A 12,277-nucleotide genomic window follows, 5' to 3' on the forward strand; every position below is an offset into this window, starting at 1 on the left:
AGAAAACAGTGGCGCAAATGTGGTGTCCTATAATCTGACCGAAGGACAATCATGCAACAGACCTCCTCTTTTCAGTGGGAAAAATTATACCTATTGGAAGGAGAGGATGAAGATATTTGTACAAGCTGTAGATTACAGACTTTGGAAGATTATCCTGGAAGGACCTCAATTTCCAACTACCACAAATGCTGAAGGAGTGGTCACCCTCAAACTAGAAGCAAGATGGACCGAGGAAGATAGGAAGAAGGTAGAGTTAAATGCAAAGGCAGCAGCTCAAGAAGGATGAAGAAAGATCTTAGCAAAGTAATATGTTACAATTGCAAGGAAATGGGGCATTTTAAATCTGATTGTCCCAAGTTAAAAAAGGAGGAAAAGACGAAAAAAAGAAAGAAGAAGGGACTGATGGCTTCATGGGAAGATTTGGAAAATGACTCAGATGATGATGAAGAATCTGAGACTAAGTCACAGCCCTGTCTCATGGCAAATGAGATAGATCAGGTATTCTTTCAAAACCCTGACACTGAAGACCTTCATCTTATGATAGATCACCTCTCTGAAAAAATAAGATGTTTTCTAACTGAGAATCAAGATCTTGAACAACAAAATATCATTCTTAAAGCTGAAAATGATTTTCTCAAAGAAAAACTAAGAGAGGTCGAAACTGCTTGTGATCTTGTGGAAGAGAATAAGCAGTTAAAAGCCCAAGTTAGAAGCTGTGAAAGTGACCATTCTGTCCTTGCATATGTGAATTGTTTTAAGCAAAATGAAGAGTTGCTTAAAGAGGTTAAAAGACTTAAGGAAGACTTAGCCAAGTTCACCCAAAGTTCTGAAAATTTGAATCAAATCTTGGCTAGTCAAAAACCTCTTTATGATAAAGCTGGGTTGGGTTTTTATAAATCTGAAAAATCACATTTTGAAAACATTGCTTCATCTTCAAATGATACAAAGTATCAAGACCCAACTTACTTTAACAAAACAGCAACGCCAAGATTTTGTAGGCTATGCAATCGAAGTGGACACTTTCCTATTCAATGTTTCTTTGGTGAAAGAATGATTGGTGATAAAGTTTGTAAAGTTGTTTTTGATTACAATGATTTGGGACATAAGAGATGGTTTAACGTGAAAGGATCCAAGAAAATTTGGATACCTAAGGTCACTTGAGCTTATTGTGTAGGTATGCCTAGCATCCAAGAAGAAAGAAAATATGTGGTACATGGATAGCGGATGCTCTAGGCATATGACCGGGAAGACAACCTTCTTCATAAAGCTTGATGAATATGATGGAGGATTTGTCACTTTCGGTGATGATGTAAAAGGAAAAATAGTGGCTGTTGGGAAAATGGGTAAAAATCTCTCATCTTGTATAAATGATGTCCTTCTTGTACATGGCTTGAAACATAACTTACTTAGTGTTAGTCAATTGTGTGATTTGGGTTTTGAAGTTATTTTTAAGAAGCTTGTTTGCTTAGTTGTTTGTGAGAAAACTGGGGATGTTCTATTTGAAGCTAAAAGATGCAATAATGTGTATGGATTAACTCTTGAGGATTTAAAAGAACAAAATGTAACATGCTTTACCTCTCTTGAATCTGAAAAATGGCTTTGGCATAGAAAGTTGGATCATGCTAGCATGAACCAAATTTCTAAGCTAGTCAAAAGGAATTTGGTTAGAGGAATTCCAAACATCAAGTTTGATAAGGATCTTACTTGTGATGCTTGCCAATTGGGCAAACAAGTAAAATCCTCTTTTAAATTAAAAGATGGAATCTCAACCAAAAGGCCATTGGAGATGTTACATATTGATCTTTTTGGTCCCACTAGAACTCAAAGTTTGGGAGGTAAACATTATGGTCTTGTGGTGGTTGATGATTACTTTAGATTTAGTTGGGTACTTTTTCTTGCTCATAAGAATGATGCATTTTATGCCTTCTCTACCCTTTGCAAGAAAATTCAAAATGAAAAGGATTTGAAAATTGCCCATTTGAAAAGTGATCACGGAAGAGAATTTGAAAATCAAGACTTTGAAAAATTCTGTGATGACTTAGGGATTTCTCATAATTTTTCATGCCCTAGAACCCCCCAACAAAATGGGGTGGTTGAAAGAAGGAATCGAAGCCTTCAAGAAATGACTAGGGTCATGCTATGTGAGAATGAAATTCCCAAATTTTTATGGGCTGAAGCTGTGAACACAGCATGTTATATTTTGAATAGAACAATAATTAGAAAAGGGTTAAAGAAAACTCCTTATGAGCTATGGAAAGGAACCCCTCCAAATCTTAAGTACTTTCATGTTTTTTGATGTAAATGCTTTGTACTTAACAATAAGGAAAACCTTAGAAAATTTGATCCAAAATCCTATGAAGGAATGTTTGTTGGATATTCCACCACAAGCAAGGCCTATAGAGTTTATCTCAAAGAGCATAGAACCATAGAGGAATCCATACATGTTACCTTTTGTGATTCTAAATTAATTCCCAGTATTGTAAAGGATAATGATTCAGATTGTGAAGAGGATGGAACAAGTAAAGAAAATTCCAAAACTGTGGAAAATGAAGAATCTGTCAGCCTTGTTTTATCTCGTCAGATTGAAGGAGAAACTTCCATTTTGTCTCCTGAGCAGACACGAGAAACTGAAACAGTGAGACCACCAGAAGTTCATCAAAGCTCAACACCTGTCCGAAAGCCTAGAGAATGGAAGTCCATGAGGGGTTATCCTCATGATTTCATCATTGGTGATCCCTCTCAAGGTGTAACCACAAGATCCTCCACCAAAAGGCAAACCGAACCTAGCAACTTTGCTCTCTTGTCACAAATGGAGCCCAACAATGTCAAACAAGCTCTTGAAGACCCATCATGGGTCAAGGCCATGCAAGAGGAGCTTGCTCAATTTGACAAGAATAAGGTTTGGACTTTAGTACCTCATCCGGATGGTAAGAAGGTAACGGGTACTAAGTGGGTATTCAAAAATAAACTTGGTGAGGATGGACAAGTTGTTCATAACAAGGCTAGATTAGTGGCCCAAGGTTACGATCAAGAAGAGGGAATAGATTTTGATGAGTCTTTTGCTCCGGTAGCTAGAATGGAAGCAATTAGGTTGCTTCTTGCCTATGCTGCCCATAAAGGTTTCAAAATGTTTCAAATGGATGTTAAATGTGCTTTCCTTAATGGCTTTATTGATAGAGAAGTGTATGTGGCTCAACCCCCCGGTTTTGAACATAAAGATTTTCCTAATCATGTGTTTAAACTTTCAAAGGCTCTTTATGGCCTTAGACAAGCTCCAAGAGCTTGGTATGAAAGGCTTAGTGCCTTCTTGTTAGAAAATCATTTTCAAAGGGGAACCACCGACACTACTTTGTTCATTAAAGTTTCTAATGATGACATCCTTCTTGTTCAAGTTTATGTGGATGATATTGTGTTTGGATTAGCCAATGAGACCTTGTGTGAAGAGTTTGAAAAACTCATGACTAGTGAGTTTGAAATGAGTTTAATGGGAGAGCTAACTTTCTTTCTTGGCCTCCAAATTAAACAAACTCCTAGTGGTACCTTTATTCACCAAGGCAAGTATGCAAAAGAATTGATAAAGAAATTTGGCTTAGAGAATTCCAAACCAATGGGAACACCAATGCATCCTAATACTAAACTTGAAAAGGATGATGATGGCCTAAATGTGGATGAGACACGATATAGAGGAATGATTGGTTCACTAATGTATCTTACATCCTCTAGACCGGATATTGTTCAAAGTGTGGGTGTATGTTCAAGATTTCAATCTCACCCAAAAGAATCCCATTTAACGGCTGTTAAACGCATCATTAGGTACATTAAGGGAACATGTGATTATGGCTTGTGGTATCCAAAATCTGATGATTTTTGTGCAGTAGGATTTTGTGATGCAGATTATGCGGGAGATCGAGTGGATAGAAGGAGCACCTCGGGCATGTGTTGCTTCCTTGGAAGCTCACTCAACATGTGGTTGATAAACCCCATTTGTAGGGTTTATCTTGTATTGATTTTAGGGGATTTTATAACCTTTTACCCACATTTATCCATTGAAATAGCATGGTTTTATAACTTCTCCTTTAATTGCGCTTAAGAGTGAAAACATGCTTTTTAGGTCTTAAAATAGCTAAATCTAATTCTCCTTGATTCCATTAGATGCCTTGATATGTTTGTTAAGTGATTTAAGGTTTAGGAGGCAAAGATTGGATCAAGGGAATGAAGAAAGAAAGCATGAAAAGTTGGAGAACTCATGAAGAAATGAAAGAACCGGAAAGCTGTCAAGCCGACCTCTTCGCACTTAAACGACCATAACTTGAGCTATAGAGGTCCAAATGATGCGGTTCTAGTTGGGTTAGAAAGCTAACATCTGGGGCTTCGAAACGATATAAGATTTGTCATAGTTGCCACACGTATGGTGGCGCGCACGTGCATAGTACACGTACACGCCGTTGCTGCCACCTGGTTCACTTAAAGCAAAACGTGGCCAGCGATTTTAGAAGCCTTGTGGGCCCAATCCAACTCATTTCTGATGCTATTTAACCCAAGGAATGAAGAGGGAAACACAAGTTAGTTACCATTAGTTTAGTTTAAAGTTTAGAAGTAGTTCCTAGAGAGAGAAGCTCTCTCTTCTCTCTAGAATTAGGATTAAGATTAGGTTTAGTTCTTAGATCTAGATTTTAATCTTTGCTCTCATCTACTTCTACCTTTCAATTTCTTGTAGTTACATTCATTCTCCTTCTATTCTTTTGTTGTAATTTCTTTTATGTTGTTCTTGTATTTTGTTGTAGATCTACTATTGTTCCTTCCATTTTCTTTCAATTCAATAAGAGGTAATTCATAATAATTGTTCTTCTTTGCTTTTCTATTGTTGATCTCTTGCCTTTGTAGTTAGATCTCTCTTTAATTCTTGCAATTTATGTTGTTTACTTTTATTGCCTTTTATGTGTTTGTTGAAATGCCTCTTCTAGATATAGTATAGATTTTGTTCCTCTTGGCCTAGGTAGAGTAATTAGTGACACTTGAGTTATCTAATTCCTTTGTTGATTGGTAATTGGAGAGATTGCTAATTGGTTTGGAGTGCACTAAAGCTAGTCTTTCCTTGGGAGTTGGCTAGGACTTGTGGCTCAAGTCAATTCATCCACTTGACTTTCCTTTATTTAGTAAGGGTTAACTAAGTGGTAGCAATGAACAATTCTCATCACAATTGAGAAGGATAACTAGGATAGGACTTCTAATTTTCATACCTTGCCAAGAGCCTTTTTTAGTTGTTAGTTTACTTTCTTGCCATTTATCTTTCATGCTTCATATCAAAACTCCAAAATAACTCACAACCAATAACAAGACACTTTATTGTAATTCCTAGGGAGAACGACCCGAGGTTTCAATACTTCAATTTATAAATTTAGGGGTTTATTTTAGTGACAAACAACTTTTTGTATGAAAAGATTATTGCTTGGTTTAGGAACTATACTTGCAACGAAAATTCATTTGTGAAATTCTAAACCATCAAAAATCCAATCATCAGTGGTCAAGCAAAAAACAAGCCACAGTGGCTCTATCCACAGCTGAAGCTGAATATATATCCGCATCTGCTTGTTGTTCACAATTAATTTGGTTAAAAAACTCAATTGGAAGATTACAAATTAAAAATCAATAGCATACCCTTATTTTGTGACAACATGAGTGCAATAAATATTTCCAAAAATCCTGTTCTGCACTCAAGAACAAAGCACATTGAAATCAAATATCATTTTATTAGAGAACATGTGCAAAAGGGTACTATTGATATTCAATTTGTAAAATCTGAAGAACAACTTGCTGATATTTTTACAAAACCCCTATGTGAAGATAGATTCTATTTGTTAAGGAAAAGTTTGGGAATGATTGATTTAAATCATGTTAAAAATTTGTGAATTTCTGATTCTGTCCGGTTTTATCTCATAGGAATGGACGAGATAAAAACAAGGCATGCTGGAGGAGCTATGATTAAGGGGGAGGCTGCACAGACTTTGCTTCTAATGGGCCCCACATAATCAAGTTTGACCCCTCATTGAATTTTTACTGGTTCCTCATTTTATGATGATCAAATCTTTTGATTGTCATTTTAAATCTCATTGGAAGTGGTTATTGTCAAATCAAATCCCTCTCTCCATCTAATCCCTTGAAACTAGGAAACCACTTTTTCAAAACCCCTTGGTTAATAACCGCACCATTATGGTTATTAACTTCCCCATCATCTCTCTCCAATCCTCATTAATTGCACCACTAACCTCCTCTCTCCTCACTCTCTTTCGGCACTCCCACCCTTTCATATTCAACTTCTCCATTCCTCCTAACATGAAAAAGAAAACGGCACAAAAGAGAAGTGGCCGAACCACCATTCCAAAAAGTCCACCGTTCTCATCACCTCAAACTCATACACATATCCATCTTCATTCTACCTCCTCTTCTACTCCATCACCTCCTTCCAAAAGAACCGAAACCATGCGTCGCAAAGTCATCGCTCACAAATCTTCAGGGAGAGGAAAGAACAAGGAGCCTAGCGTTCAAGAAGAAGAAGAGGAATCACATACTTCTCCACCATCATCACCGCCGAAAAGACCTACTCCAACCACAAAAAGCTCTCAGAAAAAGCCGAAAAGCTTTGTTCTGCATGATACAAGAGAACCTGCAAATTTGGAGTCTCTCGACTTCAAGAACAAATTTCACAAAACTCACTCCCATTTTGATCCCTCTCGGTTCTACTCATGTGCTTTCTATGAATTTCATAAAGAGGTTTTGCTGAAACGTCCTCTCTGTCTTTCATACCTGGTAAATCTTGAGAAACTGGCCGCCAAAGGAATCAACTTTTCTTCCATGTTTGATGCTCTGAAGTGGACTCCACTGATTCACATTCAGAAACTTGTTTACCCGGGGCTGGTCTGAGAATTCTATGCAAACATGCGTTTGATTGATGGCTAGTGGACGAAATTGTGATCCATGTTCTTTGTATTTGTATGAAATCATTATTATGGCATCGGTTGTTTTCACAACTCCGTTCAACTAACCAGCAAGTGTACTGGGTCGTCCAAGTAATAAACCTTACGCGAGTAAGGGTCGATCCCACAGAGATTGTTGGTATGAAGCAAGCTATGGTCACCTTGTAAATCTCAGTTAGGCAGATTAAATTGGTTTATGGTTTCGAAAATAGAAATAAGAAAATAGAAGAATTAAAAGGGATAGAATACTTATGCAGATTCATTGGTGGGAATTTCAGATAAGCATATGGAGATACTGTATGGCTCAAGGACGCCTGCTCTCCTACTGCTTCAACTCAATCCTTCTTATTCCCTTCCATGGCAAGCTGTGTATAGGGGTTCACCGTTCGACGATGGCTACTTTTAATCCTCTCGGGAAAATGGTCCTCTGCGGCTGTCACTCGCATGGCTAATCGTCTGGAGGCATCACCTGGCCGAAAGCTACATCCCATCCTCGCAGTGAAAACTACGCTCACGCGCTCTGTCACAGCACGGCTAATCACTGGTTGGTTCCCGCGCCTACTGGAATAGAATCCCTTGATTCTTTTGCGTTTGTCATCACGCCCAGCACTTGCAAGTCTGAATCACGTCACAGTCATTCATTACCGGAATCCTACTCGGAATACCACAGACAAGGTTAGACTTTCCGGACTCCCAGGATCCTACTCGGAATACCACAGACAAGGTGAGACTTTCCGGATCCTCATGAATGCCGCCATCTATCTAGCTTATACCACAAAGATTCTGTTGGGGAATCTAAGAGATACACATTCAAGCTCTGTTGCATGTAGAACGTAAGTGGTTGTCAATCACACGCATTCATTGGTGAGAATGATGATGAGCGTCACATAATCATCACCTTCATCATGTTCTTGGGTGCGAATGAATATCTTGGAATAAGAATAAGAGAGAATTGAATGAAAGAAAATAGAATTGCATTAATACTTGAGGTACAGCAGAGCTCCACACCCTTAATCTATGGTGTGCAGAAACTCCACCGTTGAAAATACATGAGTAGAAGGTTCAGGCATGGCCGAATGGCCAGCCCCCTAAAACGTGATCAATAGCCTCTTAGGATGAAGAATAAAACAAAGCTGAGACCAAAGATGTAACGTGGTCAAAAGACATCTAATACAATAGTTAAATGTTCTATTTATAATAAACTAGCTCCTAGGGTTTACATGAGTAAGTAATTGATGCATAAATCCACTTCCGGGGCCCACTTGGTGTATGCTTGGGCTGAGCTTGATCAATCCACGAGCTGAGGCTTCTCTTGGAGTTGAACTCCGAGTTATGACGTGTTTTGGGCGTTCAACTCCGGATCATGACGTTTTTCTGGCGTTTAACTCTAGACAGCAGCATGTACTTGGCGTTCAACGCCAAGTTACGTCGTCAATTTCCGAATAAAGTATGGACTATTATATATTGCTGGAAAGCTCTGGATGTCTACTTTCCAACGCCATTGAGAGCGCGCCAATTGAAGTTCTGTAGCTCCAGAAAATCCATTTCGAGTGCAGGGAGGTCAGATTCCAACAGCATCAACAGTCCTTTTGTCAGCCTTTTTCAGAGTTTTGCTCAAATCCCTCAATTTCAGTCAAAATTTACCTAAAATTACAGAAAAACACACAAACTCATAGTAAAGTCCAGAAATGTGAATTTAACATAAAAACTAATGAAAACATCCCTAAAAGTAGCTTGAACTTACTAAAAACTACCTAAAAACAATGCCAAAAAGCGTATAAATTATCCGCTCATCACAACACCAAACTTAAATTGTTGCTTGTCCCCAAGCAACTGAAAATCAAATAGGATAAAAAGAAGAGAATATACTATAAATTCCAGAATATCAATGAATATTAATTATAATTAGATGAGCGGGACTTGTAGCTTTTTGCTTCTGAACAGTTTTGGCATCTCACTTTTTCCTTTGAAGTTCAGAATGATTGGCTTCTCTAGGAACTTAGAATTTCAGATAGTGTTATTGACTTTCCTAGTTAATCATGTTGATTCTTGAACACAGCTACTTATGAGTCTTGGTCGTGGCCCTAAGCACTTTGTTTTCCAGTATTACCACCGGATACATAAATGCCACAGACACATAGCTGGGTGAACCTTTTCAGATTGTGACTCAGCTTTGCTAGAGTCCCCAGTTAGTGGTGTCCAGAGCTCTTAAGCACACTCTTTTGCTTTGGATCACGACTTTAACCACTCAGTCTCAAGCTTTTTCACTTGGACCTTCATGACACAAGCACATGGTTAGGGACAGCTTGATTTAGCCGCTTAGGCCTGGATTTTATTTCCTTGGGCCCTCCTATCCATTGATGCTCAAAGCCTTGGATCCTTTTTACCCTTGCCTTTTGGTTTTAAGGGCTCGTGGCTTTTTCTATTGCTCCTTCTCTTTTTTTTTTCCATTCACTGCTTTTTCTTGCTTCAAGAATCAATTTCATGATTTTTCAGATCATCAATAACATTTCTCTTTGTTCATCATTCTTTCAAGAGCCAACAGTTTTAACATTCATAAACAACAAGATCAAAAGACATATGCACTGTTCAAGCATTCATTCAGAAAACAAAAAGTATTGTCACCACATCAATATAATTAAACTAAATTCAAGAGCTATTTTCGAAATTTATGTACTTCTTGTTCTTTTGAATTAAAACATTTTTCATTTAAGAGAAGTGAAGGCTTAATGGATTTTATTCATAGCTTTAAGGCATGGTTACATACTAATGATCATGAAATAAAGACACAAAACATAGATAAACATAACATTAAAAACCGAAAACAGAAAGAAGTAAAGTACAAGGAATGAATCCACCTTTAGTGGCGTCTTCTTCTTGAAGGACCAATGATGTTCTTTAGCTCTTCTATGTCCCTTCCTTGCCTTTGTTGCTCCTCCCTCATTGCTCTTTGATCTTCTTTTATTTCTTGGAGAATGATGGAGTGCTCATGATGTTCCACCCTTAGTTGCTTCCAATATTTGTGTGGAGGACAACTTATCCCCTGAGGTATCTCAGGGATCTCTTGATTTGCAGCCACATGTTCTACCACTGAGCTATGACGGCTTTATATGAGTCTTTCCATCTCCCAGGATTCAGAGGTGGAAGCTTTTGTCTTCTTCTTCTTTTTTTTTTTTTGAATGTCTCTGGCCTTAGGTGCCATTAATGGTTATGGAAAGGCAAAAAGCTTATGCTTTTACCACACCAAACTTAGAAAATTGCTCGCCCTCGAGCAAGAGAAGAAAGAAAAGATGATGATGAAGAAGAAGAGATGGAGGAGATGGAGGGATGTGTGTAATCGGCTATATGGGTAGGTTTGGGTGGGAAAGAGTTTTGAACTTTTGAAGGTAGGTGGGGTTCATGGGGAAGAGTGGAAGGATGTGAGTGGTGAATGAAGAACCGAAGGGATGACCATGAATGGAGAGAGAGAGGGCGAGGTAGGTGGGGATCCTGTGAGGTTCACAGATCCTGAGGTGATCCTGTGGGGTCCACAGATCCTGAGGTGTCAAGGAATTCCATCCCTGCACCAATTAGGCATGTAAAATGCCTTTGCACACCATTCTGGCGTTTAAACGCCCATTGGTGCATGTTCTGGGCGTTCAACGCCCATGTAAAGCATGTTTCTGGCGTTGAACGCCAGTTTCATGCTTGTTACTGGCGTTCAGCGCCAGTTTTTCCTCTCTGGGCACATTCCTGGCGTTCAGCGCCAGGATGTTGCTTGTTTCTGGCATTCAACGCCAGAATGGTGCTCTGTTCTGGCGTTGAACGCCGGCCAGATGCACCTTACTGGCGTTGAACGCCAGCCTGTGCGTCCTCCAGGGTGCGAATTTTTTCTTCTGCTGTTTTTGATTCTGTTTTTAATTTTTATGATTTTTTCGTGACTCCTCATGATCATGTACCTAATAAAACACAAAATAGCAATAAAATAAAAATTAGATAAATAAAATTGGGTTGCCTCCCAACAAGCGCTTCTTTAATGTCAATAGCTTGACAGTGGCTCTCATGGAGCCACAAGGTGATCAGGTCAATGTTGTATAGTTGTCCACACCAAACTTAGAGTTTGGATATGGGGTCTTAACACCAAACTTAGAGTTTGGTTGTGGCCTCACAACACCAAACTTAGAGTTTGACTGTGTGGGCTCTTCTTGACTCTGAACTGAGAGAAGCTCTTCATGCTTACTCTCTTTTGTCACAGAGGGATGGCCATGTGCCTTAAACACAAGGTAGTCCCCATTCAATTGAAGGACTAATTCACCTCTGTTGACATCTATTACAACTCCTGCTGTGGCTAGGAAAGGTCTTCCAAGGATGATGCAATCATCCTCTTCCTTCCTAGTGTCTAAGATTATGAAATCAGTAGGGATGTAAAGGCCTTCAACCTTTACTAACACGTCCTCTACTATTCCATAGGCTTGTCTCAATGACTTGTCTGCCAGTTGTAATGAGAACAAGGCAGGTTGTACCTCAATGATCCCCAGCTTCTCCATTACAGAGAGTGGCATTAGATTTATCCCTGACCCCAGATCACACAGAGCCTTTTCAAAGATCATGGTGCCTATGGTACAGGGTATTAAGAACTTGCCAGGATCTTGTTTCTTTTGAGGTAGAATTTTCTGAATCCAAGTATTCAGTTCATTAATGAGCAAGGGAGGTTCACTTTTCCAAGTCTCATTACCAAATAACTTGGCATTCAGCTTCATGATAGCTCTTAAGTATTGAGCAACTTGCTCTCCAGTCACATCTTCATCCTCTTCAGAGGAAGAATAGTCTTCAGAGCTCATGAATGGCAGAAGGAGATTTAATGGAATCTCTATGGTCTCTATATGAGCCTCAGATTCCTTTGGATCCTCAATAGGAAACTCCTTCTTGCTTGAGGGACGTCCCAGGAGGTCTTTCTCACTAGGATTTTCGTCCTCCTCCTCCCTTGTGCATTCGGCCATATTGACTATGTCAATGGCTTTGCACTCTCCTTTTGGATTCTCTTCTGTATTGCTTGGGAGAATACTGGGAGGAGTTTCAATGACTTTCTTACTCAGCTGGCCCACTTGTGCCTCCAGATTTCTGATGGAGGATCTTGTTTCACTCATGAAACTGAAAGTGGCCTTTGACAGATCAGAGACTATATTGGCTAAATTAGAGGTGTTTTGTTCAGAATTCTCTGTCTGTTGCTGAGAAGATGATGGATATGGCTTGCTATTGCCCAGCCTGTTGCATCCACCATTGTTAAAGCCTTGTTGAGGCTTTTGTTGATCCTTCCATGAGAA

This window comes from Arachis stenosperma, chromosome 7 (assembly GCF_014773155.1).
Source record: "Arachis stenosperma cultivar V10309 chromosome 7, arast.V10309.gnm1.PFL2, whole genome shotgun sequence".
Taxonomy (NCBI): domain Eukaryota; kingdom Viridiplantae; phylum Streptophyta; class Magnoliopsida; order Fabales; family Fabaceae; genus Arachis; species Arachis stenosperma.